This window comes from Protopterus annectens, chromosome 5.part0 (genome assembly GCF_019279795.1).
Source record: "Protopterus annectens isolate FY-2018-M chromosome 5.part0, PAN1.0, whole genome shotgun sequence".
NCBI classification, from domain to species: Eukaryota; Metazoa; Chordata; order Ceratodontiformes; family Protopteridae; genus Protopterus; species Protopterus annectens.
In genome coordinates this window covers 91,876,248-91,904,182 of record NC_056735.1, presented here as the reverse complement: position 1 = coordinate 91,904,182, position 27,935 = coordinate 91,876,248, and the positions used below count along the sequence as shown (strand labels likewise).

Genomic DNA, 27,935 nt, shown 5'->3' with positions numbered 1-27,935 from the left:
TGTCGCTTCTTAGGTCAGTCACACTTATTCCATCTTTCTTGTTAGGTCAGTCACACTTATTCCATGTTTTGTGTTAGGTCAGTCACACTTATTGCATGTTTCTTGTTAGGTCAGTCACACTTTTTGCATGTTTCTTGTTAGGTCAGTCACATTTATTCCATCTTTCTTGTTAGGTCAGTCACACTTATTCCATGTTTTGTGTTAGGTCAGTCACACTTATTGCATGTTTCTTGTTAGGTCAGTCACACTTATTCCTTGTTTCTTCTTGGGTCAGTCACACTTATTCCCTGTTTCTTGTTTGGTCAGTCACACTTATTCCATGTTCCTTGTTAGGTCAGTCACACTTATTCCATGTTTCTTGTTAGGTCAGTCACACTTATTCCTTGTTTCTTGTTAGGTCATTCACACTTATTCCATCTTTCTTGTTAGGTCAGTCACACTTATTCCATGTTTCTTGTTAGGTCAGTCACACATTCCATCTTCCTTGTTAGGTCCATCAACCTTATTTCATGTTTGTAGTTAGGTCAGCCACACTTATTCCATGTTCCTTGTTAGGTCAGTCACACTTATTCCATGTTTCTTGTTAGGTCAGTCACACTTATTCCATGTTTCTTGTTAGGTCAGTCACACTTATTCCATGTTTCTTGTTAGGTCAGTCACACTTATTCCACGTTCCTTGTTAGGTCAGTCACACTTATTCCATGTTTCTTGTTAGGTCAGTCACACTTATTCCAGTTTTCTTGTTAGGTCAGTTACACTTATCCCATGTTTCTTGTTAGGTCAGTCACGTGTATTCTATGTTTCTTGTTAGGTCAGTCACAATTATTCCATGTTTCTTGTTAGGTCAGTCACACTTATTCCATGTTTCTTGTTAGGTCAGTCACACTTATTCCATGTTTCTTGTTCGGTCAGTCACACTTATTCCATGTTTCTTGTTAGGTCGCTCACACTTATTGCATGTTTCTTGTTACGTCATTCACACTTATTCCATGTTTATTGTTAGGTCAGTTACACTTATTTCATGTTTCTTGTTAGGTCAGTCACACTTATTGCATGTTTCTTGTTAGGTTAGTCACACTTATTGCATGTTTCTTGTTCGGTCAGTCACACTTATTCCATGTTTCTTGTTAGGTTAGTCACACTTATTGCATGTTTCTTGTTAGGTCAGTCACACTTACTTGGTGTTTCTTGTTAGGTCCGTCACAATTATTCCATGTTTCTTGTTAGGTTAGTCACACTTATTGCATGTTTCTTGTTAGGTCAGTCACACTTATTCCATGTTTCTTGTTAGGTCAGCCACACTTATTGAAAGTTTCTTGTTAGGTCAGTCACACTTATTCCATGTTTCTTGTTAGGTCAGTCACACTTATTCCGTGTTTCTTGATAGGTTAGTCACACTCATTCCATGTTTCTTGTTAGGTCAGTCACACTTATTCCATGATACTTGTTAGGTCAGTCATACTTATTTCATGTTTCTTGTTAGGTCGATCACAAATTCCATGTTTCTTGTTAGGTCAGTCATACTTATTTCATGTTTCTTGTTAGGTCGATCACAAATTCCATGTTTCTTGTTTGGTCAGTCACACTTATCCCATGTTTCTTGTTAGGTCAGTCACACTTATCCCATGTTTCTTGTTAGGTCAGTCACACTTATTCCATGTTTCTTGTTAGGTCAATCACACTTATTCCATGTTTCTTGTTAGGTCAGTCACACTTATTGCATGTTTCTTGTTAGGTGAGTCACACTTATTGCATGTTTCTTGTTAGGTCAGTCACACTTATTCCATGTTTCTTGTTAGGTCAGTCACACTTATTCCATGTTTCTTGTTAGGTCAGTCACACTTATTGCATGTTTCTTGTTAGGTGAGTCATACTTATTGCATGTTTCTTGTTAGGTCAGTCACACTTATTCCATGTTTCTTGTTAGGTCAGTCACACTTATTCCATGTTTCTTGTTAGGTTAGTCACACTTATTCCATGTTTCTTGTTAGGTCAGTCACACTTATTCCATGTTTCTTGTTAGGTCATTCACACTTATTCCATGATTCTTGTTAGGTCAGTCACACTTATCCCATGTTCCTTGTTAGGTCAGTCACACTTATCCCATGTTTCTTGTTATGTCAGTCACACTTATTGCATATTTCTTGTTAGGTCAGTCACACTTACTTCGTGTTTCTTGTTAGGTCAGTCACAATTATTCCATGTTTCTTGTTAGGTCAGTCACACTTATTCCATGTTTTTTGTTAGGTCAGCCACACTTATCCCATGTTCCTTGTTAGGTCAGTCACACTTATTCCATGTTCCTTGTTAGGTCAGTCACACTTATTCCATGTTTCTTGTTATGTCAGTCACACTTATTGCATATTTCTTGTTAGGTCAGTCACACTTACTTCGTGTTTCTTGTTAGGTCAGTCACAATTATTCCATGTTTCTTGTTAGGTCAGTCACACTTATTCCATGATTCTTGTTAGGTCAGTCACACTTATTTCATGTTTATTGTTAGGTCGGTGACACTGATTCCATGTTTCCTGTTAGGTCAGTCACACTTATTCCATGATTCTTGTTAGGTCAGTCACACTTATCCCATGTTCCTTGTTAGGTCAGTCACACTTATCCCATGTTTCTTGTTATGTCAATCACACTTATTGCATGTTTCTTGTTAGGTCAGTTACTCTTATTCCATGTTTCTTGTTAGGTCGGTCACACATTCCATGTTTCTTGTTAGGTCAGTCACACTTATTCCATGTTTCTTGTTAGGTCCGTCACACTTATTCCATGTTTCTTGTTAGGTCATTCACACTTATTCCATGTTTCTTGTTAGGTCAGTCACACTTATTCCATGTTTTTTGTTAGGTCAGTCACACTTATTCCATATTTTTTGTTAGGGTCAGTCACACCTATTCCATGTTTTTTGTTATATCATTCACACTTATTCCATGTTTCTTGTTATGTCTGTCACCCTTATTCCACATTTCTTGTTGTTTCATGTCTTTTGGCAGGAAACCCTGCTGTAAATACAGAAATATTGTCTGAATGCTTTCTCTCCTTTCTAAAATTGAAGAACGAACCACATATCTATAGTCGCAGTGATGTTGTACCAGAGTAGAGGTGTGCCATTTAATTCTGGCACACAGTATTTGGCTAATTCCCATAACTTCAGAAAAAATCTCCTTGATTAGTTAATGTTACTGTTAAAATACCTGTCAGGTGTTATGAATGATTCAGCGAGGGGGCAGGTCTTTAGTTTTCTACCACAGAATGGCTGTAATAGCAAAAGAACATAGATCTGCTCCCCAGAATTACCCAGAGTACAGTACATCTAGGGTATTGATGTGAGTTACCTAAAATGGTTCTCCTGCTGCATCACAGATTTCCATGTTTCCTTTAATACAGATCATCAGAAGGACATCATATGAGTAAGAGAAAATACAGAGGTACTACAGGTATGGGGATTTTGGGGCTGTAGAAAGATACTACAGTAACATCAGAGGGATAGTATATGTAAGATATGAGGGTAAATGACCTGGGATATACCTCACTGGGCTGTATGAAAAAAAGACATTATGGATCTCAATGAATATGTGTCGCAGACAGACATACCTTGCACTGAGCAACATTCTACCTTCTCCAAGAGTTAAAAATTGGTTTAGTTTCTAGTGTCATTCCAGGGGATTCAATATCTATTCCCATGGGAGGACAAGGTTAAAGACTGAATTGCTTTGCTAAGGCTGGTCTGCACCTGTCTTCCTTGGGGTTTTGGATATTGGCTAAAACTTTATCCACTCCCTTAGAGCCTTTTTACACAATGCCAAAATGACAAAGCTACTAACACAGCAAAAAAAAATAAAAAATAAAAAATACTCAAAGCAACCTTAAGGTGTTACTGGTCAATGCCAGGAACCTAAACAAGAAACTCCACTCCTTAAATGCTCTCCTCACTCTAGGGAATGTTGACATATGTGCTTTTACCGAGACTTGGTTTAAAGCCACTGTACAAAGCTACAGTACCTTCCACATATTTAAGCCAACAGTAGCATAGACAGGGACTAAAGGTAGAGGTGTATCAACTATGCTAACAACAAGTACAACTCCAACTTGGTTAAACACAATGATGTCCTGGAGTTCATCCTCATCCAAGTCTCTTTAGACAGAGGTCCACCAATACTCTGGAACAAGCTACCCATCTTTGTCAAGCAAAGTTCCTCATTAGCACTCTTCAAGAAAAATCTTGATGAGTGGATGTCAAATAGAAAATGCACCCCAGGTATCACTTCTGTGTCTCTGCTCAACAGTGGCACAGGAAAAAAACTCTTGGGTGGCGTAAGCCAGGGAACCTTGTTGGCTAGGCTTACGTAGGCCCTTGGGCCAATAGCCTAGTACCTACCTATGAACCTATAAGAAAATGTCAGTCTACAGAGTCATGTTAAAATTATGAAGACCTTAAGGGAGTGAATGGAAAAAGTGGAAAGTATCTGTCCAAGGACAGAGACTAAGCCAAAGCCTTGGCAGTACCTCTGGAGTGAGGTAGACTACAGAAAATGAAATCTTATAAATTTTGACTTGAACCGATCAGCTGTGAAGATATTTTTAAATAAAATTGCACAGCTTGAACATGTGTTGACTAGAAACAGCTTTTACATTAGTAACACAAAAACTCCTACTGAATAAGAGACGTTTTTTCATGTTAACATGGAGTGCATTATTTAAAAGATCGCTGTCACTGACTAAACAGATAGCGTTGGTGGTAATCAGGAACGCAGACATTGTGTTGTAGCTTGTTCAAAAGCCGTACTGCTACCCTGGAGAGTGGATGCACCTTTCCTGAACTAACGTAATCATTTGTCGGTAGAGAATGTGTTTGAGAACTGTAGATACATAAGAGAGCATAACGGTGAGGCACCCTGGGTAAATTCAGTGCGGTAAGTGAATTTAAAGTGATGTAATAGTCACACTCTCCTATTTTGTGGAGATGGGAAAGAGAGGGAGAGTGACACTGAACATGAAGTTGAGAGACTGGCAGATAAAGACAGCGTATGTTGTGAGACTCTGCATGGATGGCAATAGGAAAAGGTAGAAGATGATGTATTAGGAGCTTTGATGAAAACTTCATAAACTGTTCTGAGAAATGGTACTTAATTCAAAGGGTGGGTACTATAGCTTAGAATCTGAGAGCTTGATATGGGGACCAGGTTGGGTAAGGATAGGTGGGCTATTTCCTGGGCTGCAGAAGGGAGATAAGGCCTTAATGTAACACGTTCTAAGTATTTTAAGATGGGCTACTTTCTAACTTCACCCTTTTGAAATCAGATTGTTACATGCTGATAAATGCTAATTTAAAGTCACCGTGGAACTGTCAAAGTTAAGCATGCAACACTTAGTATAACAGCTTTATGCTTAGGTTTCTGGATTAAAATCCACCTGCAACTCTGATATGTTGGGTATAGCATGTTGTAGATTCCCCTCACCCATCTACCTGTGTCCATAAAAGTGCCAACATGCACTGTTTTCATTATAGAAAGATTAAAAAATGAAACTGCCATGTCAAACACCTCCACAATGCCCAGCATGAGGATAACCAGAATATCTTTTAAAAACAAATTTGTGACTCAGAGATAATATACTTTACAGGAACTAATGCTTCTTTGCTCCTTGCAGAGATAGCTATAAATCTGAATATGTTGTTGTGTTTTTGTTAGACTCTCTCACTTAGCGTGGTGTTCCCCACTAAAATTCTGTCACTCAGATGTAATATTTTTTGATAGTAACAAAGAGAAAACAGAATGTGGTGCAGGCAAATGGTTCCACCAAAAAGCCAATGTACTCAAAAATATAGTAGAACCAAACCATAGCCAGTATCCAGAAAAAAGAAACTTGTCATGGTGAGCTACATAGGAGTTTTTATTGGTTGGAATATATTTTAAATACCAAAGTAAAGAGATGTTGTCTTGTCTGATGAAGCGGCAACACTTGTCACAAAAGCGCTCACCATGAAAAGTTTATTTTTTCTAGATACTGGCTGTGGTTTGGTTCTACTATATTTTTCAGTACAATATTTTTTGATGCAGAAATGGGCAAAGCCTTCTAAGTCAAAGGCTAGGTAGTTTGACAATTAAAGGAGATGGTTAGGCTAGCATCACTTAACTAGTTGCTTCCTGTAGTCCATGATTTGAATCCTTCAGCCTGCATTTGTGTACTGTCTGACAATGAGTGAATCAAATAAATAATGCTCCTTGGATGAACCTAAAAACAAGACCAAACTAGATCAACGCCGCACTCCAGTTAACAAATACAAACAAATAAATAGATATAATGTTACTACAGAAAGCACTTATTAATTAGGTAATCATTGTTTTTATAACACAGCTTTTAATTGATGTTTTGTAAAAAAAAAAATAGAACTATATAAATATGCCAACCTTTGCAGTGAAGCATAAAAGGCTTACACTGTTATTTTAAAAGAGGCATTTATATCAGCATATGCGAAGATAAATGCGTATTTTACCTAAAAATTTAAATAAGTAGGTGATATAATTCCATTTACTGAAACAGATCTGCTGGTTATGACAGATGACTGTATAAATGTAACATGAAATCTCATTGCATTATAATGCATGCATTACTTGATGGCCCAGGTCATTCTGGAAAGGGTCACTACAGAGTGTACCTACTTCATTAACAAAAATAAATAAATAAACCAACAAAGTTTTATAATAAAACCTACGTCAGCTTTCAGATTACATGAGCTCTTCATCAAGACTTAATACATCATTCATAATGGATATGGTGCTTCAGTGGCAGGATAGAGGATACATCATTTCTTTCTCACTGGCTAAATAAACATTTTGAAATACACCAGTGTACGAAACATCCTTAGTGTATAACTTAGACTTATGACAGAGAGATTTAAGAGTTTGGAAGTCTTGTCAGTAGATGTGTAGGTTTCTAGACAGACACACAAACATGGACATAATCTTCTCTGTTTCAAGCATCAATTCAAAAAGTGAAACTATCTTTTATAAAGACATCCATTTAATAACTTTCCATCGTATACATGCATTCCTATTACAAATTTATATTAAACAGTAAAGGTGTAAATATGTCAGTAAACACTGGCTGAAGATTTCCAAAATGTACAGCATTTTCCCTGATACTAACATCTCATCTCACCTACATACCTCCTTTTTTGTTTAATCTTGTTACTTTCATTTTAAAATCTCTCCACTTTTTAGACATATTCACATGTTTAGAAAGTACATAATATATTTTACACTCTCTCCCCCCTCTCTCTCTCTACATATATATATATATATATATATATATATATATATATATATATATATATGTATACAGGTATATATATATATATATATATATATATATATATATATATATACACACACACACACACACACACACACACACACACACACACACACACACACACACACAGACACACACACAAACTTATGACAATAGAGGTATAAAAATTATTATTTGCACAAGACCTACAAAATCTATTGGTTTCATGTATATACTCAGATGAAGCTTTTATAGTAGCAAAGAAAAAAAGTTTTTCTTTTTTTTTCTTTACAGAATCAATGTTTGTTTATTTGCAATTAAAAGATTGTGCATACCTGAAACATAAAGTGGAGGACCATGAAAACATCATAAGTACTTCCTGTTTATGCACTTTAACTTTGAGAGCTCACTGGTGCCCTCATTAGGCTTGCATTTATAAAGTCAGAATGACCAATTGATGATTCAGATATATTTAAGCAACTTATTACATATCCTGCACTGCACATACATGTATTCAGAGGCAACTGCATATTAAACCAATACTGAAAAAGTGCAGCTTCTCCAAGAAGAAATGCATTATCATTGTGATAAATAAATAAACTGATAAATCAAATATTATCCTAGAACTCATTCCAAATATCACTTTCTACTAATTACATTCAGATTCAAATAATTTAAAAATGAAGAAACAAATGCATAAAAGACATCCTGAGTAGCTACACTGTTTACTAGGAACGCGTACAAATGCAAGTGGCATTTATTTTTAAACAACTCATTTCTTTATTAATTTTGAAAGATAGGAAACACTGTTTAAGTATAAATTTTCACTATTTATCAAATAAAATGTGATGAACTTTAAATGAATTAAGGACAGCTTATTTTGTGAATGAAAGTAGCCCATCTTAAAATACTTAGAAAGTGTTACATTAAGGCCTTATCTCCCTTCTGCAGCCCAGGAAATAGCCCACCTATCCTTACCCAACCTGGTCCCCATATCAAGCTCTCAGATTCTAAGCTATAGTACCCACCCTTTGAATTAAGTACCATTTCTCAGAACAGTTTATGAAGTTTTCATCAAAGCTCCTAATACATCATCTTCTACCTTTTCCTATTGCCATCCATGCAGAGTCTCACAACATACGCTGTCTTTATCTGCCAGTCTCTCAACTTCATGTTCAGTGTCACTCTCCCTCTCTTTCCCATCCCCACAAAACAGGAGAGTGTGACTATTACATTACTTTAAATTCACTTACCGCACTGAATTTACCCAGGGTGCCTCACCATTATGCTCTCTTATATATCTACAGTTCTCAAACACATTCTCTACCGACAAATGATTACGTTAGTTCAGGAAAGGTGCATCCACTCTTCAAGGTAGCAGTACGGCTTTTGAACAAGCTACAACACAATGTCTGCTTTCCTGATTACCACCAACGCTATCTATTTAGTCAATGACAGCGATCTTTTAAATAATGCACTCCGTGTTAACATGAAAAAAGGTCTCTTATTCAGTAGGAGTCTTTGTGTTACTAATGTAAAAGCTGTTTCTAGTCAACACATGTTCATGCTGTGCAATTTTATTTAAAAATATCTTCATAGCTGATCGGTTCAAGTCAAAATTTATAAGACTTCATTTTCTGTAGTCTACCTCACTCTAGAGGTACTGCCAAGGCTTTGGCTTAGTCTCTGTCCTTGGACAGATACTTTCCACTTTTTCCATTCACTCCCTTAAGGTCTTCATAATTTTAACATGACTCTGTAGACTGACATTTTCTTATAGGTTCATAGGTTCATAGGTAGGCACTAGGCTATCAGCCCAAGGGCCTACATAAGCCTAGCCAACAAGGTTCCCTGGCTTACGCCACCCATGAAAGTTATTTTCCTGTGCCACTGTTGAGCAGAGACACAAAAGTGATCCCGGGGTGTATTTCCTATTTCCCATCCACTCATCAAGATTTTTCTTGAAGAGTGCTAATGAATCTTCCTACTCAACTCTTCTTAGAATTTCTCCACATTACAAAATTCTGTGACGAATGACCTATAATGTTTACCGTTGGCTATATCTTCATTATCTCACACTTAACTCAATAAAATATCTATGTTGCCTGGAACCCCTCAAAGTTAAAGCAACAGCACTTTTTTTTGCTGTCACTGACCCTAATAGTAATCCTACAGAGCATATGAACCTCTACAAATACCTTGGTGGTCTGCTGGATCAAAGCCTCACTTTCAGTGAACATACCAAATTCATACTCTCAAAGAGCTCCAAAATTTCTAAGCTGTGATACAGGCCCACACACCTTACCTCATAAAATGTACTATATAGCTAAAGATATTCTCATCTCTAAACCTGACTACCATCTCCCTCTTCTCTCCGGAGCTGACTCTAGTGTGGGTTGACATAATGGTTAAGGTATTTGGCCTCACAAACACAAGGTACAGGGTTTGATCCCATATGAACAATAGTAACCCTTTAACCTAACTCCTTCCAGAACAAAGACTGCATCTTACACATCATCATGAGCACTCTACCCATCAATCTAAGGGCCACCCTTTTATTTGCCATAATAATGTATAAGATTCTGTTTTTAAATGTCTGCCGTCCCCTAGGTCATCTCCTTGTTACTACCTATAAACGTTTGTGCAGAAAGTAGATAACAATGCTATCTCCCTGCAAATACTTCCCTCTCTCTTAAGCTACACTGGCAGAGCCTTTCACAAACATATTACCACTATGTAAAATACATTTCTCCTAAATATAACTCTCTTCTTGAAAACTGACCCCTAAGGCAAATACTTTTTCTAATATACTACCTTAGCAACCACTCCTGCCCATTTCCAAACCAGTATTTATCCTCATAAATACTTTTTTGGTTAACATACATTTTGTTAATGCTCACTGTATATATTTATAAATCTTTAAATTGGTAAAATCTGAAAATAAACTAAACTCTGTCTCATAGTTTCTGTTCATTTCTTTCTGGTGTATTTTGTATCATTGTTTAGCGCTCTCAGACTTGACTGGCATTAATGCTGTTCTATATTTCTGTTTCTCGCCATGGCCAGTCAAACTACCTGGTTCACAAATGGATAAATAAAATACTAAAATTGCCTTAAAATGTTTGATCTCTTTAAAGAATACACTAGGAAACAATTGTTTTGTTGTTTTTCATACTATTGGCAAACATAATAAGTAAACCAAAAAACAAGTTAAAACAAAGTATTGTCAGCGTGTACTATATCCAGCAAAAGACCAACATACACATCAATATTTTTATCTATAGGTAGAAAACACTTTTAATGTAAGTAAAAACTAAAAATTACATTGTTTCTATTTGATAGATGCTCTTGTGTATGGAATATCTAGCACATGATAGCTGATTTGACACCACTGTTGATGACATTTTAAAGCCAACCCTCCTATTTCTGTCAGTTACAAACATAAATTTATATTTAAATCAGTTTAAACCAAGTGTACAAGATATAAAAGCCTTTACGCGCACATGCAAACACACACACACACACACACACACACACACACACACACACACACACACACACACACACACGCACAAATGCCCACTCAGGGACAGAACCACAAACATGCAGCATACACACACATACACACTAGCACACACAAATGCAAGCACACATATGTACATATATATGTGTGTGTGTGTGTGTGTGTGTGTGTGTGTGTGTGTGTGTGTGTGTGTGTGTGTGTGTGTGTGTGTGTGCGTGTGTGTGTGCGTGTGTGTGCGTGTGTGTGTGTGTGTGTGTGTGTGTGTGTGTGTGTGTGTGCGTGTGTGTGCGTGTGTGTGTGTGTGTGTGTGTGTGTGTGTGTGTGTGTGTGTGTGTGTGTGTCTGTTCATGATTATCTGGTTTTGTTTATTCTGGAAGAGGAGGTACACTACCTCCAAGGGCCTTTAGAGTGATAACCTAGTTAGTAGATGACCTAATTACTATACAAGCATAGGCAATGCAAATATGCTAGGTATATTTGTATGTGTAATGGTGTAATACAGAAATACAAGAAGGCTCAGGAATAAGACAAAGTAACAAAAAAGATATTAACTGAGTGGGGGAGATAGCAAAGTGAAAAGTGAGGCAGAATTTAAGGAAAGAAGGGAATGCAAGGGAAAGGTCAGTGAGCAGTATTTAGCTGACTGGCAAAAGCGGATTGACCAATGAAAGGTGCTGTGCCTATACTGAAGAAACTGAATAGATAGAAATGCATAGTTCTGCATTGTACCCAATTACTTATGTAATAGCATACAATCTGCATCTTCAATGTGGGAGATATGCCGTCATCAGGGAATGGGTGTGTGGTGCTCTACCTTCTGGTACCTTCACATCCTCGTGCTAATTATAATCAAAAGAAAAAAAAACTAGGGCATCAAGGTATAAATGTTTTTTTTTCTTTAGTTATCTACCCTTTGTTGACCTAGTTAGTTCCATTAGGCCACTGACCTCTTTTCATAGGACATTCAAGGTGATATTCATACTAACCAGGGAGAATTTGGCTGGGACACTGGGGAATTCCTGATACTCTTTTTGATAAATGCCTTGGGATCTTTTGCATCCACCTGAGCTACCAATATCTCAGACAGATGAGGACTTGGTTTAATATGTCATCCATAGGACAATATGGTCAATAGTGCAGCACACACACACGCTTATCATGCACTGCAGCACACACACACACACACACACACACACACACACACACACACACACACACACACACACACACACACTTATCATGCACTGCAGCACACACACACACACACACCCACTTATCATGCACTGCAGCACACACACACACACACACACACACACACACACACACACACACACACACACATACACTTATCATGCACTGCAGCACATACACACACACTTATCAAGCACTGCAGCACATACACACCCACTTATCATGCACTGCAGCACATACACACACACTTATCAAGCACTGCAGCACATACACACCCACTTATCATGCACTGCAGCACACACACACACGCACACACTTATCATGCACTGCAGCACACATGCACACACACATGCACTGCAGCACACACACACCTACTTATCATGCACTGCAGCACACACACACACACGCACACACTTATCATGCACTGCAGCACACACATACCCACTTATCATGCACTGCAGTGTCAGCACTGGAAAATGTAATCCACTTACTTAGTGTCAGAACAGACCCCACAGCCTTCTGCACCAAAGGTTAGTGTGCAACCTATTGAGCAACTAAGACTACCTGGAGAGGGCTGCCATGCAGGTAGGTAGGCAGGCATGACGGTTCTTAATGTCCTTGCCACCATCTTGGCTTTGAAGACATTATTATAGCTTAATGTCACACTATAGGTGGAGAGATGAGTGACCTGAGTAACAGTGAAGGGTTACATTTGCTTCCCTATGCAAGCACATATTCCAGCACACCCATCCCAAGTCATGTACTGCTATTCCAGCCCCTTCTCCGAGGGGATTGAAGCTGTATGTGGCTGGCTCTGCTCCAGTCATTTGGGTCATAGTCAAGGCATTATCCCTCTTAATCACTAGTGCTGGTAGTATTTAATCTGATTTTGGACCAGGCTTTGATACAACACTTCAACATCCCTTCACAGTGTCCCTCCTCAGTCACCAACTTTAGTGTCTCAAAGACAGAGTAACAATCTCACTATATTAAATCCCTGCCAAGAAAATTCACTAGCAGAGGGTCTCTAATGGTAAACTGACAATCTATTCTTTGCAAACACCACCTGTTCTACCTCTATAAGTTCTGGACGTTTCTCTTCTAATGTGGTTCACAGCACCCTTGCAAGAATCTTAATATCTGCATAGTCCAAAAAGATAAGTCAGTATTTGTTAGATCTTCCTGACTGCCTGTGTCTTTATATAAAACTGCTATTTTAGCTCCCTCACTGTATTCAGAATCTTTCTCCACAACAGTCTCATCAGAGATATTAATCTATCTATAGAGGTCTACCAGAAACCCAGCCAGGCCACCTGCCTTACCACCTTTCAGATGCTTTATACTTTCAATTACTTTTCCCTTGGCTATTAATACCATGCTAGAAAGATGCATTCTGTTCTCCTCAACCATCACTGGCCTTTCCACTCCTCCAAACATTGTCCATTTCTTTTGTCCTCTCTCTATATAATTCTGAATAAAATTCCAAAAAAAATCTGTCATGCTCTCAACATTAATACATTTCTTAAAGCTGCCTTCAACTTTAGTCCCATTATCTGCGCTTGTTCTTTTCTTCTTTAAGACTTCATGATAATAATGTAATGTTTACTTCTCTTAGGTTCATAGGTGGGTACTAGGCTATCTGCCTGAAGGCTTTTATAAGCTTAGCCAGAATGTGTTAGCTTTCGCCTCCCCCTTAGATTAGTTCTCTGTGCCTCTGTCCAGCAGAGCCACTGAAGTGATTCTTGAGGTAAACTTTCTGTTTCCCATCCACTCGTCAAGGTTTCTTTTGAAGAGTGTTAGTGAGGAGCTCTGCCTAATGTAGATTGGGATCTTGTTCCAAAGCATGGTAAGTCTCTGGGACAGGAATCTATCCCTCCAGCACATCCTATTTATCGTTGTGGTGAGGTTTAGATCCCTAGAGCATGTGGCTAGAGGGGAATAGGTTTTCTTTAGGTGGAGCATGTCCATCAAATCTGGGTTGGACATGGTCTTGTATGCCAGGCAGAGTTCACCTCTGAGTAGGTGGTATGCAACCAAGTACAGCTGGAGTTTTTTCAGTTGAGCTGCAAAGGGCATCTGTTTGAGGCCAGTGATCCACTTGGTGAGGTACTTCTGTGGTCTTTCCAGCTGTTGCAGGTATCTTGTAAGGTACATCCCAAATGGGGCGTTGTACTCTATGATGGGTCTGATGAGTGATAAGTAGAGGAGCATAATGACCTCATTTGATCTGGATATGAACCCTTTTGTGATTAGGTGGGCCACGTAGAAGGATTTTCTAACCACTTTGGAGATGTGATTATCAAAGGTGAGATTACTATCTACTTGGGTCCCTAGATCCTTTATTAGGTCTTCAGTATTTAGGGGACTGCCACCTATGTGGTAGTTTGTGGGTACTTTGTTTTTTCCAAAGGGGATGACTATGCACTTTTTAGCATTTAGCTTGAGGCCATGATTTTGACAACAGGTATCTGTCTCAGTGAGACCCTTTTGGAGGATGTCTGTGTCAACCGGAGAGTCAGTTATAGCCCCTAGTTTGCAATCGTCTGCGAACTTGGTCAGCCATAGTCCTACTGTGCTTGCCTTTACCTCTAAGAAGTATATGCCAAACAGGAAGGGTCCTAGGACTGAGCCCTGGGGAATGCCACTTGTAACCGGTTTAGAGTTGGACCTAGCTCGTGCAACTCTCACCATGTGGGTTCTATCCATGAGCCAGTTGACAACTCATCTTGTGATGTAGGGGTTTATGTTCAGGCTGGTGAGCTTGTCTATAATACCAGAATGGGGAATTGTGTCAAAGGCCTTAGCGAGGTCTAGGTAGGCTGTGTGTACCACCTTTCCCTCGTCTATAGCCTTGGTAACTGTCTCAAAGAAGTCCACCAGGTTTAGGAGGCATGATTTGCCCTTAACAAAGCCGAACTGGGTAGGGTCCAGTGTTTGGAGGTTCCCAATGTTTCTGTTAATGAGTTCCATGATGATGCGTTCCATAGCCTTGCAGACCAAGCAAGTCAGACTTATAGGGCAATAGTTCTCGGGATTTGTTTTAGCTCCACCTTTGTGGAGCGGAATAACCGTTGCTGTGTGCCACTCTATGGGTATGTAGCCTGTGGAGAGGCTGAGTTTGAACAGTGTGTTTAGTTGAGGAGTTAGTTCGTCTTTGAGCTCATGTAGGACTCAGCCTGGGACACCATCCAGTCCCATTGATGCTGTGTTTTTGGCTTTGGAGGGGGCTGTTTTAACCTGAGTGTCTGTGATTTCAGGGACTCTACATTCTACTGGTATGGTTATGGGCCCTTTTAGGGGTGAGAGGAGGGTGAAGTTTGTGCTGAACCTGTCTGCCAGGATGTTGGGGATATCGGTCGGTTCAGTGTATTTTGTGCCATTCCGCACTAACTCCGAGCAGATCTGAGCATTGCCACTTAGATTCTTGACATAGCTAAAGAATGCCATGTGGTTATCTTTGGAGTCTTTGGCTATTTTTCTTTCAAAGCTCGCCTTGGATGATTTTATGAGGGATCGTAGTTTCTTGCTGATACTGATCAGGGATGTCTTCCCTTCTTGGGATTTTACTCTTTTCTGTACTAGTTTCCTCCTTTTATTGTATAGCTTGTTTATGGCAGGAGTCCACCAGACTGGTTTACTTTTCTTGAAGGAGTGAGTCTTGGTTTTGCTTGGGATGGCGTGATCCATGCATTCTTGTAGGTGCCCGTAGAATGCATTAGTAAAGGATTTTGCAGCTTGGACAGCATTATCTTTCAGCATGGGGGCTTTAAAACTTTCCATCTTGGTCTTAAGTAATGTGAAGTTTGCTTTTGAAATGCTTTTCACGGTGGTTTCCTTGTCCGGGGGTGGGGGTGGAATGTGGATATCCAAAGTGATTTGTTTATGGTCAGATCTAACCAGTGAGGGGTTGACCTCTGGTGTTGAACACCGGTCGCCCATGTTGGTGATGACCAGGTCCAATATGTTGTCACCTCTGGTGGGAGTGTTGACCAGTTGAACCAGGGCATTTGAGTTTATAAATTCTAGGAAATGTTGGACAAGGTAATTAGCACTTGAGTAGTTCTCCCAGTTAATGTTTGGGTAATTGAAATCACCCAATATTAGGGTGTTTGGTAGGACATTTATGTTTCCCATTGTTTCCAGAAATGCGGAATGGGGGTCCTGTGACATGGTGGGTGATCTGTAGCAAGCTACAGTTTGATTTGCAGTTTTGCCCATTGTTAGTTGCACATGGATGATCTCTGAAGCATCGTGCTGTACCACTAACCTGGAGGTGTGGGTATTCTTGATGAATATGGATACATCCCCGCCTTTTGAATTCTGGTTTGGGTTCTGTGGCCGAAATGTATGGTATGAGTTGTAGCCTGGTAGTGCTGGGGTGCTCTCTGGAGACTTAAACCAGGTTTCTGTTAGTGCACATATATCGATTTTTTTCCATAATGAGGAGTGCCTTGGGTGCGTGCATTTTGAGGTTTAGACTTCTGGTATTGAGTAGCATTACACTCAGTTTTTTGTTATTTGTGCTATTTATGGTGGTGGGCTTGTCTTTTGAGCCTTGCCTAAAAATGGCACTATGGGGGTGGCAAGAGCCTTGGCCAGTATTCGAAAGCCTAAGGGTGACAGGTACAAGCCATCTCTAGCAAAGCAGAGTGGCTTGTTGAGCATGTCATCCCATGCAGACAGACACTGGATCCCCTTTGAATAACACCAGAAACATAACCAATTGTTGAAATTGATATTTTTTTCTTTATACTGTGGTATCTTTCTTGATGATGGCAGGATGCTACTCAGGGTCAGGGTCATACCGGCCTGGGCTATGTGATCAGAGAGCTCTTCCTTGTCTCTTTTCATGTAGTCCAGGGAAGTATGACTCAGGCCATTTACATCAACATGGACAATGACAGAGTCATATTTGTACTTGTTCTGGAGTGACCTGAATGCTTGTGTTATGTGGTGGATCCTGGGACCCGACAAACAGCTAACAGTAACCTTCTCCTTATTCAGTCTAGTGAGTGGGACGTCAGTGTGCCTGACTATAGAGTCACCTATTACTAGTATGTTGGGTATGTTATTTTGCCTTACTGGCTGTGAATTCATGGCACACTGGTTTTGTGAAGTATGTGTTTCATGGTTTGTGTTGGGAGTGGAGGTTGCTTGGATGTTTGTTTTGGAGGTCTCTGTTGGTTTTACAGATTTTTATTTAGAGCCTCCGAGTATGTTTTCATGTATTTATGTGTGTTTTTGCCGGTGCTGGTTTAATGGGTCTATGTGAGACTGGTGGTGTGATGCAAGTATTTCCCTTCTCCTCTTGACTGTCTGATCCAGTCTTGGGTTGAGAGAGCTTAGCCTCCAGTTTGGCTGTATAATTGTATCTCTCACATGTATTAGTGTTTGTTGGTAGGAGGAGGGGGGTGTCTGTGTACATGAGGCAGTTGTAACATTGTCTCAAAATGCCCAGATTCACCAGCTGGACTGGAGAGTACACGTGAAACTGCCCTTTGGACATGCCTGGATAGGTACGGTGAACTGTTTTACTGGATGGCTGGTAAGGTCTAATAGACAGCCTTGTCCTTCTGTAGAGTACAGAAGAGTCTAGTGCTAGGGTTTATAAGTGCTTGCTATATGTTTTGAGCAAGTGCCGGGCTGAGAAATGAATGGCTTGAGTGCTTAAGTTGAAAGTTTCCACCAAAAGCAGCTTTCCACCAATAAACTTTTAAAAACAAATAAAAAAATAGCTGTGTCTTCTTAGGTTACCACACTTTAATAAAACAATAAAATCACCTTTAGTTAGTGCTTTTGTCTCAACTCTACAGAGACTTCTTCAGTCTGAGGTTAACTTCTACAAAATTATTTTTTAAGGCTTCAATTGTCAAATGATTTAAACTCATCACATGATAAATTCACTTTAAAATGTCAGTTCCTCTTCCTTCTAACTTCCAAAAAGCTAACTTTATGAAAATACTACAAAAAAGTTAAGAAAAACATTTAAAAATTAAACTCAGGAAAGACTTTATACATTTCCTGAAATACTTAATACATTTGAAAACATTTAAGAAACGCACTTTCACCAACATATTACTACACTACATGTTTTTAAAAAGTATTACTAATGTCTGAGCCTCTTCCCTTTCAAATACATAACACATTCCTCCCGACCATTCAAACCTGGTGGGAAGCAGGCATTAAGTCTGACCTGCCATAGGTATTGTAGCCAACCCAGCTCTTCTTCTATATTCATAACAGTAGTATCACTAGGAAGGGCCTCTTCTGCCAAGACTGTATACTCTCTTTTATAATTTTTTAACTTATAATGTTTGCTTAAAGCATTCTTTTCATCCCCTCGCTGTATTGCATATTTGTGCTCACAAATCCTTTTATATAGCTCTCTAGGTTTTCTGCCAGTATATAAGGATTTACAATCCAGGCAGCTTATTAAATATACAATATTTTTTGATTTACAATTAAAAACACCTGGAGCTCTAACCACATTCTTAGCCACCTTTATTTCTGAGGAATCGGTGTATTTAAAGTTGCACATATTACAATTACAGCATCTTATTTTCTCTCTCATATTTGCTACTTCCTTTGGTTTATTTGGTTTAACTTGAAAGAAGTTCTAATAACTTTTAGCCCTCTTCTGCACAAACTTTGGTTCTTCACCTGTTTTGTTAATTATTTCACTATTTGTTTTAAGCACTCCCCATTTACGATTTATCACCCTTTTTATAAGCTCCTGAATCTACACTATGTTGTATGCTCATTGCTGTTCTGTACTTATATTGTGTCATACAAGATTCATTTCTTGTTTTACTTTTTTCTGTCGTCTCTATTCGTTCCTGTAATATTTTCATTACTTCTTTTTCTGGATATCCTTTAACTTTCATCTTAGAACAAAAGTCTTTCCCCTCATTTTGAAAATCTTCATCTTTATATGTTAAGCTACTTACTCTACTTAACTGTCCCTTTATTATATTCATTTTGGTTTTCTTGGGGTGCAAACTTAAATAGAGTAAATAACTATTATTCTGAGCTTCTTTCTTATAGATTTTAGATACCAGCCTTTCTTTCTCTTTATATACTGTAACATCTAGATAATTAATTTCTTTCTTATTATAATTGTGTATAAAATGTAAATATGTGCACACATTATTCATATACTTAATGAACTCTTCTAGGTTGTCCAGCATTCCTCTCCACACTATAAGAACATCATCAATAAAACACAATCTTGACTATGTACTGTTTATACTCACTTTCTAATACATTTGCTGCTTCCCAGCCATTCATGAACATATTTGCATAGCTGGGTGCTAGGGCTGCATGCATCGCAACCCCATTTATTTGTACATAGACTATGAAAATAAAATGAAGGAATTGCAGATGTTAAATATTATAAGAAAATTTATATGAGAGAAGTAAAAAAGGGGTATGCATTAATAGATGCATGCATTGAAGAATGGTTCCTAACTGGTAGGATAGATGAGAGAGTTAGGAAGAGTTTATTGACAACTAACCACAGAATAAGTAATATATCAGGAATACCTAAAACTCATAAAAACCTTAACAACCCTCCTTTAAGACCCATAGTAGCCAGTGCAGGGACCAAACTGAGGGCCTGTCAGTATATGTAGATAAGCATTTGCAAAAAGTAGTCTCTGTAAGTGAAACTCATATAGGAGATAGTTTTGACTTCCTAAATAAATTAAAAGAAATAAAAGTAGAAGAAGAGGACTTTCTAGTAACATTGGATATAAAATCTCTCTACACCGTCATCCCCAATGAAGAAGGGATGGAAACTGTGAGAATTGAATTATTGAAATCAAAGAAATACTCAGCAGATACAGTAGCTTTAATAATGGAAATGATAGATATAGTGCTGAATTACAACTACTTGTCTTTTTATGAAGAAATCTATGTACAAACAAATGGGGTTGCGATGCGTGCAGCCCTAGCACCCAGCTATGTAAATATGTTCATGAATGGCTGGGAAGCAGCAAATGTATTAGAAAGTGAGTATAAACAGTACATAGTCAAGATTGTGCGATTTATTGATGATGTTTTTATGGTGTGGAGAGGAACGTTGGACAAACTAGAAGAGTTCATTAAGTATATGAATAATGTGTGTACATATTTACATTTTATACATAATTATAATAAGAAAGAAATTAATTATCTAGATGTTACAGTATATAAAGAGAAAGAATGTTTGGTATCTAAAATCTATAAGAAAGAAGCTCAGAATAATAGTTATTTACACTATTCAAGTTTGCACCCCAAGAAAACCAAAATTAATATAATAAAGGGATAGTTAAGCAGAATAAGTAGCTTAACATATAAAGATGAAGATTTTCAAAATAAGGGGAAAGACTTTTGTTCCAAGATGGAAGTTAGAGGATATCCAGAAAAAGAAGTAACGAAAATATTACAGGAATGAATAGAGACGAGAGAAAAAGTAAAACAAGAAATGAATCTTGTATGACACAATATAAGTACAGAACAGCAATGAGCATACAACATAGTGTAGATTCAGGAGCTTATAAAAAGGGTGATAAATCGTAAATGGGGAGTGCTTAAAACAAATAGTGAAATAATTAACAAAACAGGTGAACAACCAAAGTTTGTGCAGAAGAGGGCTAAAAGTTGTTAGAACTTCTTTCAAGTTAAACCAAATAAACCAAAGGAAGTAGCAAATATGAGAGAGAAGATACGATGCTGTGATTGTAATATGTGCAACGTTAAATACACCGATTCCTCAGAAATAAAGGTGGCTAAGAATGTGGTTAGAGCTCCAGGTGTTTTTAATTGTAAATCAAAAAATATTGTATATTTAATAACCTGCCTGGATTGTAAATCCTTATATACTGGCAGAAAACCTAGAGAGCTATATAAAAGGATTTGTGAGCACAAATATGCAATACAGCGAGGGGATGAAAAGAATGCTTTAAGCAAACATTATAAGTTAAAAAATTATAAAAGAGAGTATACAGTCTTGGTAGAAGAGGCCCTTCCTAGTGATACTACTGTTATGAATATAGAAGAAGAGCTGGGTTGGCTACAATACCTATGGCAGGTCAGACTTAATGCCTGCTTCCCACCAGGTTTGAATGGTCGGGAGGAATGTGTTATGTATTTGAAAGGGAAGAGGCTCAGACATTAGTAATACTTTTTAAAAACATATAGTGTAGTAATATGTTGGTGAAAGTGCGTTTCTTAAATGTTTTCAAATGTATTAAGTATTTTAGGAAATATATAAAGTATTTCCTGAGTGTATTTTTAAATGTTTTTCTTAACATTTTTGCAGTATTTTCACAAAGTTAGCTTTTTGGAAGTTGGAAGGAAGAGGAAGTGACATTTTAAAGTGAGTGTATCATGTAATGAGTTTAAATCATGTGACAACTGAAGCCTTAAAAAAGGAATTTTGTAGAAGTTAACCTCAGTCTGAAGAAGTCTCTATAGAGTTGAGACGAAAGCACTAACTGGAGGTGATTTTATTGTTTTATTAAAGTGTGGTAACCTAAGAAGACACAGCTATTTTCTTTATAAGTTGAAAGTTTGTCTAGTTCCAAGGGAAAAATTGAAGAGGAGACTTTGTGGAGCCAGGAATAGTTTTACCCTAGCTAACAGGGCAAATGCGATATTTATAGCAGGAAATGAAAGAGATAGAAATTAGCCCAACAAGGCCAATAAACTACTAATTTCTGGCTTGAAACCACTCCTCCAGGGGCCGATAGGCTGCTCAAAGCTCACTTCTCTCACAGGTGAACAGAGAAACGTCCTTCTATCCAAGTAAGGTATGGGCAACACTGAGATTTGTAACACAGCCCTGAATTCAGCACTAACCTGAAAACTGGACTATACTAGCTTAGAAAGACAGTAAACAAGTATATATATATTTTTTCAAAAAATACAGCAGATACAATCAAAAAAACAATTTAAATGCACAGAAAAGGATACTTGTTGTTATATATCGCAGATCAGAGTTGTAGTCAATGCCCCTAGTAATAAAGTAGGAAGAAACACAAATACAGTAAAAGCAGATGAATAAAGTGCAATTTTTATATATATATATATATATATATATATATATAAAACAATAGAAAACGAACAAACTGATTTCAACAAGTTACCCAATTAACAAGAAAAAAGCTCAAAACTGAGCCCTGTTCCAGCAGTCTTCAATCAGACAAGTTCTAACTGCACACTCCTGCTACTAGGGTGCAGGGGAACCTTCTCCAAAAAAGATGGCCTGGATCAGTGCTCAAGTTAAACAAGCAAAGCTAGATTCACCGGCCCTGAATCTGTTCTATGCTACAGCAAAAAGGCGCACCAATTTCAGAAAGAAACAGTTCAAATAAGCAGGCACAATAAGCTTGTGACCAGAAATTCCCAGCTCACAAGGGCAGAGTCCAGCATCTCCTCCCAGAAGAGGGCAGACCACAAACCCTCTTAATGTAGGATAACTGGCCTGAAGCCCAAGTGTTTAAGCCAAAACTAATACACTTTTAGAATAGCAGACACTGGGCCTTCAATCAGCAATTCCCAGCTTAGAAGGATGTAAGCTACCTGTCCTGCCACAACAGTGCAGACCACTCTTCTATTGCACCATATTCATCCATACCTTTATAGTTCTGCGCTTACCTTGTCTTCCTCCTTTCTTTCCATTTCTTCTTTTATCTCTTTAATTCAATGAAATCTCTCATCCTTTTCTCCCACCTTTGCACTTTTTTTGCAACTTCCCAAATTCTCACTTTCGTACACCTATCAACGTCCTCTCTATAACCCATCATTGCAGCCCACCACACAGCCTTCACTCCATCCCTCTCATTCAGAATTATTACTCTATTCTCATTCACGTTCCTTTTCAGCATAGCCACTACATTACTCTGCATCCATTTCACTTGTTCTCTCCCTCTGCACTTACCAGGATTCCAATTCCTTTCCTTATTTTTCTGGTTCCTCCATTTCCAACACTTCTTCCTCTTGTCTGTGTCCTGATCTATTGAAAACATATTCAGCCGATTGCTTGCTTCCTACTAATAAATATTGTCTCTCTGTTCCCTATCTCCCCCCTCACTCCCTCTCTCCATCTCTCTCTCTATCTCTCTCTCTCTCTGTCCATCTCTCTCTCTCTCTATCTCTCTCTCTCTCTCCATCTCTCTCTCTCTCTCTCTCTCTCTCTCTCTCCATCTCTCTGTCTCTCTCTCTCTCTCAAGAGTCTCAAGTGCACCTCTTTACCAGGAATGTTCCTCATTTTGGATCTTAAAATGTCCTTGTTCCTTAAAATTCCACACTGGAAGGGTCTTTCACACATTCAGAGTTAGGAATTTTTTAACTGATAGCCACAGTAAATAGCACTAAGGCGCATTAATTAATAAAAAAGACCTTTTTATAACTATAAAGTTGCACAATTTAAGCATTCCATGACTTTCCTAATTTAAGTTGTTAGTAAGCTGTTCGTATGTGTACCACATTTTACCCATTTGTTCCACATTATGTGAAGCAGTGTTCCTCATTTTGGAGGTGGAAGGTTGAGAGCTATGCTCTCTCACACTGTCTCCATCATAATCTGCTCTAATAAACTTCTGTTTTTGTATAAAACTCTATATTCCTGTCTGATCTAACTATGGTCATATCACTACATTCAAATCTCCATCCCTATTATTTTATCACCTTCTTCGAGTTGTTTCTTTACAACTTGTCCACACATTCTTCAAACGTATCTACATTTGGACTATATTACAAATTCTTACTACGCCTCTCTCTTAGAACATTCCTCACCTCACTATTTATTTCCGCTCCCCTTTACACAGTCTCATCATTGTCAAGGTACCTCATGTCTTGCTAGAATATTCATCCCCTCCTCCTCTCTCCTTAACCTTATCTAGTCTCCCATATCTGTAACTTTTTCTCCATTGTATTTCATTCCTACGTGAGTTCCTACAGGCATGGTATTTGCATTCTTTCACTTGCTAACTTAGCTAAGACTCTCTCATGTTTTGAAAGTGTTTTCATGAGTATTTTTACACCCCAAGCACACTCCAAAGAATTTTTCCTCAGGTAGATGGTAAATGTTGGAGGTGTGATGGGGAAAAAGAGGTAACTGGGAACGTATGTTCTGGGAGTGGAATGAGTTGGCAAATTTTAAACATTCCGTACAAAGTACTCTTGTCAGGAATACTGGGTAAGCAAATGAGTGCAACTGAGGTAATTATTTTTTGAGGGATACAGGATTTGAGTTGTCTAGACATAGTAAGACTTTGTTAAGATAATGTCTGGTGGTTGTCAAAAAAGCAATTATGAAAAAATGGAAATCAAAGTCTAAGCCAACGGGATTTGAAGTAGTAAATATTGTAACAGAGAAAAAGAAAGAACCGGAAATGGATCTTTAGAACAGGGTGGGAGCAATTGCATGGAAAAATTAAGTTGTGGAAAAATATCTGCAGAATAATGTTTTGCAGGAAGAGTGAGATTTTATTATAATTGTATAGAAGAATGCATGTGATATGTAATGTTTTTAAGTATGAACATGCTAGTATGGTTTGCTTTCTTTTACATAAATGTGTGTTTGCTTATGGTTTAAATGATAATTCAATAAAGGTGCTAAAAATAGACTCTTTTATCTTTTATTGTACTATTAACACTTTCTAAATTCCTAGTTGATATTCCAAAATATTCTGCATTTGCTGGACCTACTTAGCACTCCCTCTCTCCATCTCTCTCTCTATCTCTAATCCACTATAGATGTTATGTTCCCCCGTCAGATTGAACGTCTTCATGTTGTAATCCACTATAGATGTTATGTTCCCCCATCAGCTCGAACGTCTCTGTGTTGTAATCCACTATAGATGTTGTGTTCCCCCGCCAGATTGAATGTCTCCGTGTTGTAATCCACTACAGATGTTATGTTCCCTCGTCAGATCGAATGTCTCTGTGTTGTAATCCACTATAGATGTTATGTTCCCCCATCAGATCGAACGTCTCTGTGTTGTAATCCACTATAGATGTTATGTTCCCCCATCAGATCGAACGTCTCTGTGTTGTAATCCACTATAGATGTTATGTTCCCCCGTCAGATCGAACGTCTCCGTGTTGTAATCCACTATAGATGTTATGTTCCCCCGTCAGATCGAACGTCTCCGTGTTGTAATCCACTATAGATGTTATGTTCCCCCGTCAGATCGAACGTCTCCGTGTTGTAATCCACTATAGATGTTATGTTCCCCCGTCAGATCGAACGTCTCTGTGTTGTAATCTCCAGCATCAGCATATCACTTACAAACATGCATTTCTCTTCCTGGTTTCTGAATTATGACATCGCCCCCTCACATTTTTGCATTTGAAATGCTGATCTACTTTATTTAGCATAACGTAGAAACTGCTACCTTAACTCTGAAAACTTTGTTCTTTTGCCACTAAAATGAGATTAGTGAGATTAATTTCTTAGTTCTGTCCATTGTATGATGAAATTCATGTCTGCAATGTGTCATTGTAACACAGAATCTGATGTACTGTTTAGTTATGGTGACTCGGTTCTCCATGCACATGCCACTGCTCTGTTAACATCCTGATTCTGACATCACAACAATTGTCATACAAAAGTATCATGTCATGCTTGGATAATGTAGTGACACTTGTCAAACACTACCAGGCCACTGGTTTGATGCATGGCACTGTAGTTTGGACACTGGCATTTATGGCTCTCATCTTGCCACAGAATGATTAATGGTCTTCTCTTCTGAAGTTCATTTGTTTTTTTAAACGTAGGAAAAGCACCCTTTCACGGGTCCAATAGCAGTCACGAGAAAATGGGCAGAAATATGTATTGCATGTTGTAATGTAACCCATTCTGCAGGTTCAGATATATTTGATCCAATATTCTGGCACTGGTTTCAATTATTTTTTTAAGTCACTTGCCCCATTATAGCACCCTGAACAGCAACAGTGTAATAGTGTTATTATGTCTGAACATAATGGTGATGACAATCTTTACCAACCCCATAGTTTGATAAAAAAGATTAAAAAAAAATAAAAACAAATACAGCCAACTGTCATCCACTGGTATCATCTTACTAAAATCATTCAGCACTTTCATCCAGGGCTTTAGACTTTCATCAGAATAAATTGCAAGCAAATAACACATCTGTTTATATATAAAATGTAGTCCTTAAAAATTATGTAATAAAACATGTGATCAGCTTTATAGATTTGTACAGCAAATCAGATCACAATTTGGCTGCCTTTGTTTTTTAAATACTGTACAAAGAAATATTATTAAGTCCTAGTGTTTTTCCAGCATTTAATGTGAACTGCCAAATCAATTCACAAAATTCACATTAATTTTCCCAATTATCACCTCTCACAGTTTCTCGAAGCTTTTCTAAAATAAAAAAAAAAATAACTTCTGCATTTGCATTATTGCAATCACTATTGCTAATACAATAATTATGTTCATATATCTGCTGCTGCAAACATCTTTCTTTCTTTCTGGCATACGATGCTTCACAGGTACAACACTGCTTACATAAACAATGCCCACTGTTAGTTCATTAAAATGCCCTTTACAATCTATTGACCATAAGTAGTCAGAAAGAATAACATTAGTGCTGACATGACAAAAATTACATTGTCTATGTGTTTCACATTTAAACATCACTTTTGGATGCTATTGATGGTTTTGCTTGAAATCATAATTCTTTCTTTCTTTCTTTCTTTATTTAATTTATTCATTTATATTTTGTTTTTCTTTAGCAGGGTACAGCACTGATCAATATAGAACAAGTTAAAGCTCATCCTGGGCAAAATACAAAAGATTTCACAAAAGAAGGCAGAATATAGGTAAAAACAGAGTAGTTTAGATTAGTCACATAGAAAATCAGATTATGTGCATGCTAGAAAACAAGCAGAGTGTAATGTACAATATAGAAAATGAGTTTGTAATCTGGGTCAATGTTTAGTAATTCTGTGAGAGGAGAAGTGAGGTGGAGAGGTGGAAAGGAGCTATGGATAGTGTATTGGTGATATGGCCTGGGTTAAGGCAGAACCACTTGGTTTGGATGTAGAACTGCTTTTTGAGCTGCATTCTGAATTTGGAGTGAGCACTTATTTTTTTAGGTTGATGGGGAGAGGTTGCCAAAGGGTAGGTGTCTGAGAGGAGAAAGCATGTGCAATGCTATAGAGTTTGGTACCAGGGGTAATGAGAGTTGGTGTGACAGAGCATGTGCAATGCTATCTAGTTTGGCTCAAGGGATAAAGAGAGTTGGTATGACAGAGCATGCACAGTGCTGTGGGGTTTGGTTCTAGGAGTAATGAGAGTTTGTGTGACAGAGCATGCACAGTGTTGTGGGGTTTGGTTCTAGGAGTAATGAGAGTTGGTGTGACAGAGCATGTGCAATGTTGTGGAGTTTGGTTCTAAGGGTAATGAGAGTTGGTGTGACAGAGCATTCACAGTGCTGTGGGGTTTGGTTCTAGGGGTAATGAGAGTTGGTGTGACAGAGCATGCACAGTGCTGTGGGGTTTGGTTCTAGGAGTAATGAGAGTTAGTGTGACAGAGCATGTGCAGTGCTGTGGAGTATAGTTCTAGGGGTAATGAGAGTTAGTGTGACAGAGCATGTGCAGTGCTGTGGGGTTTGGTTCTAGGAGTAATGCGAGTTGGTGTGACAGAGCATGTGCAGTGCTGTGGGGTTTGGTTCTAGGGGTAATGAGACTTGGTGTGACAGAGCATGTGCAGTGCTGTGGGTTTGGTTCTAGGGGTAATGAGAGTTAGTGTGACAGAGCATGTGCAGTGCTGTGGAGTTTGGTTCTAGGGGTAATGAGAGTTAGTGTGGCAGAGCATGTGCAGTGCTGTGGGGTTTGGTTCTAGGGGTAATGAGAGTTAGTGTGACAGAGCATGTGCAGTGCTGTGGGGTTTGGTTCTAGGGGTAAT

The 27,935-nt window shown here is 38.3% G+C and overlaps 1 long non-coding RNA gene across 1 annotated transcript in view; it reads right to left on the bottom strand.

Annotated features, from left to right (window-relative positions):
- LOC122802501 overlaps nucleotides 1–27,935 on the bottom strand; it is a 423,630-nt gene that overhangs the window by 173,008 nt on the left and 222,687 nt on the right. The window lies entirely within an intron of this gene.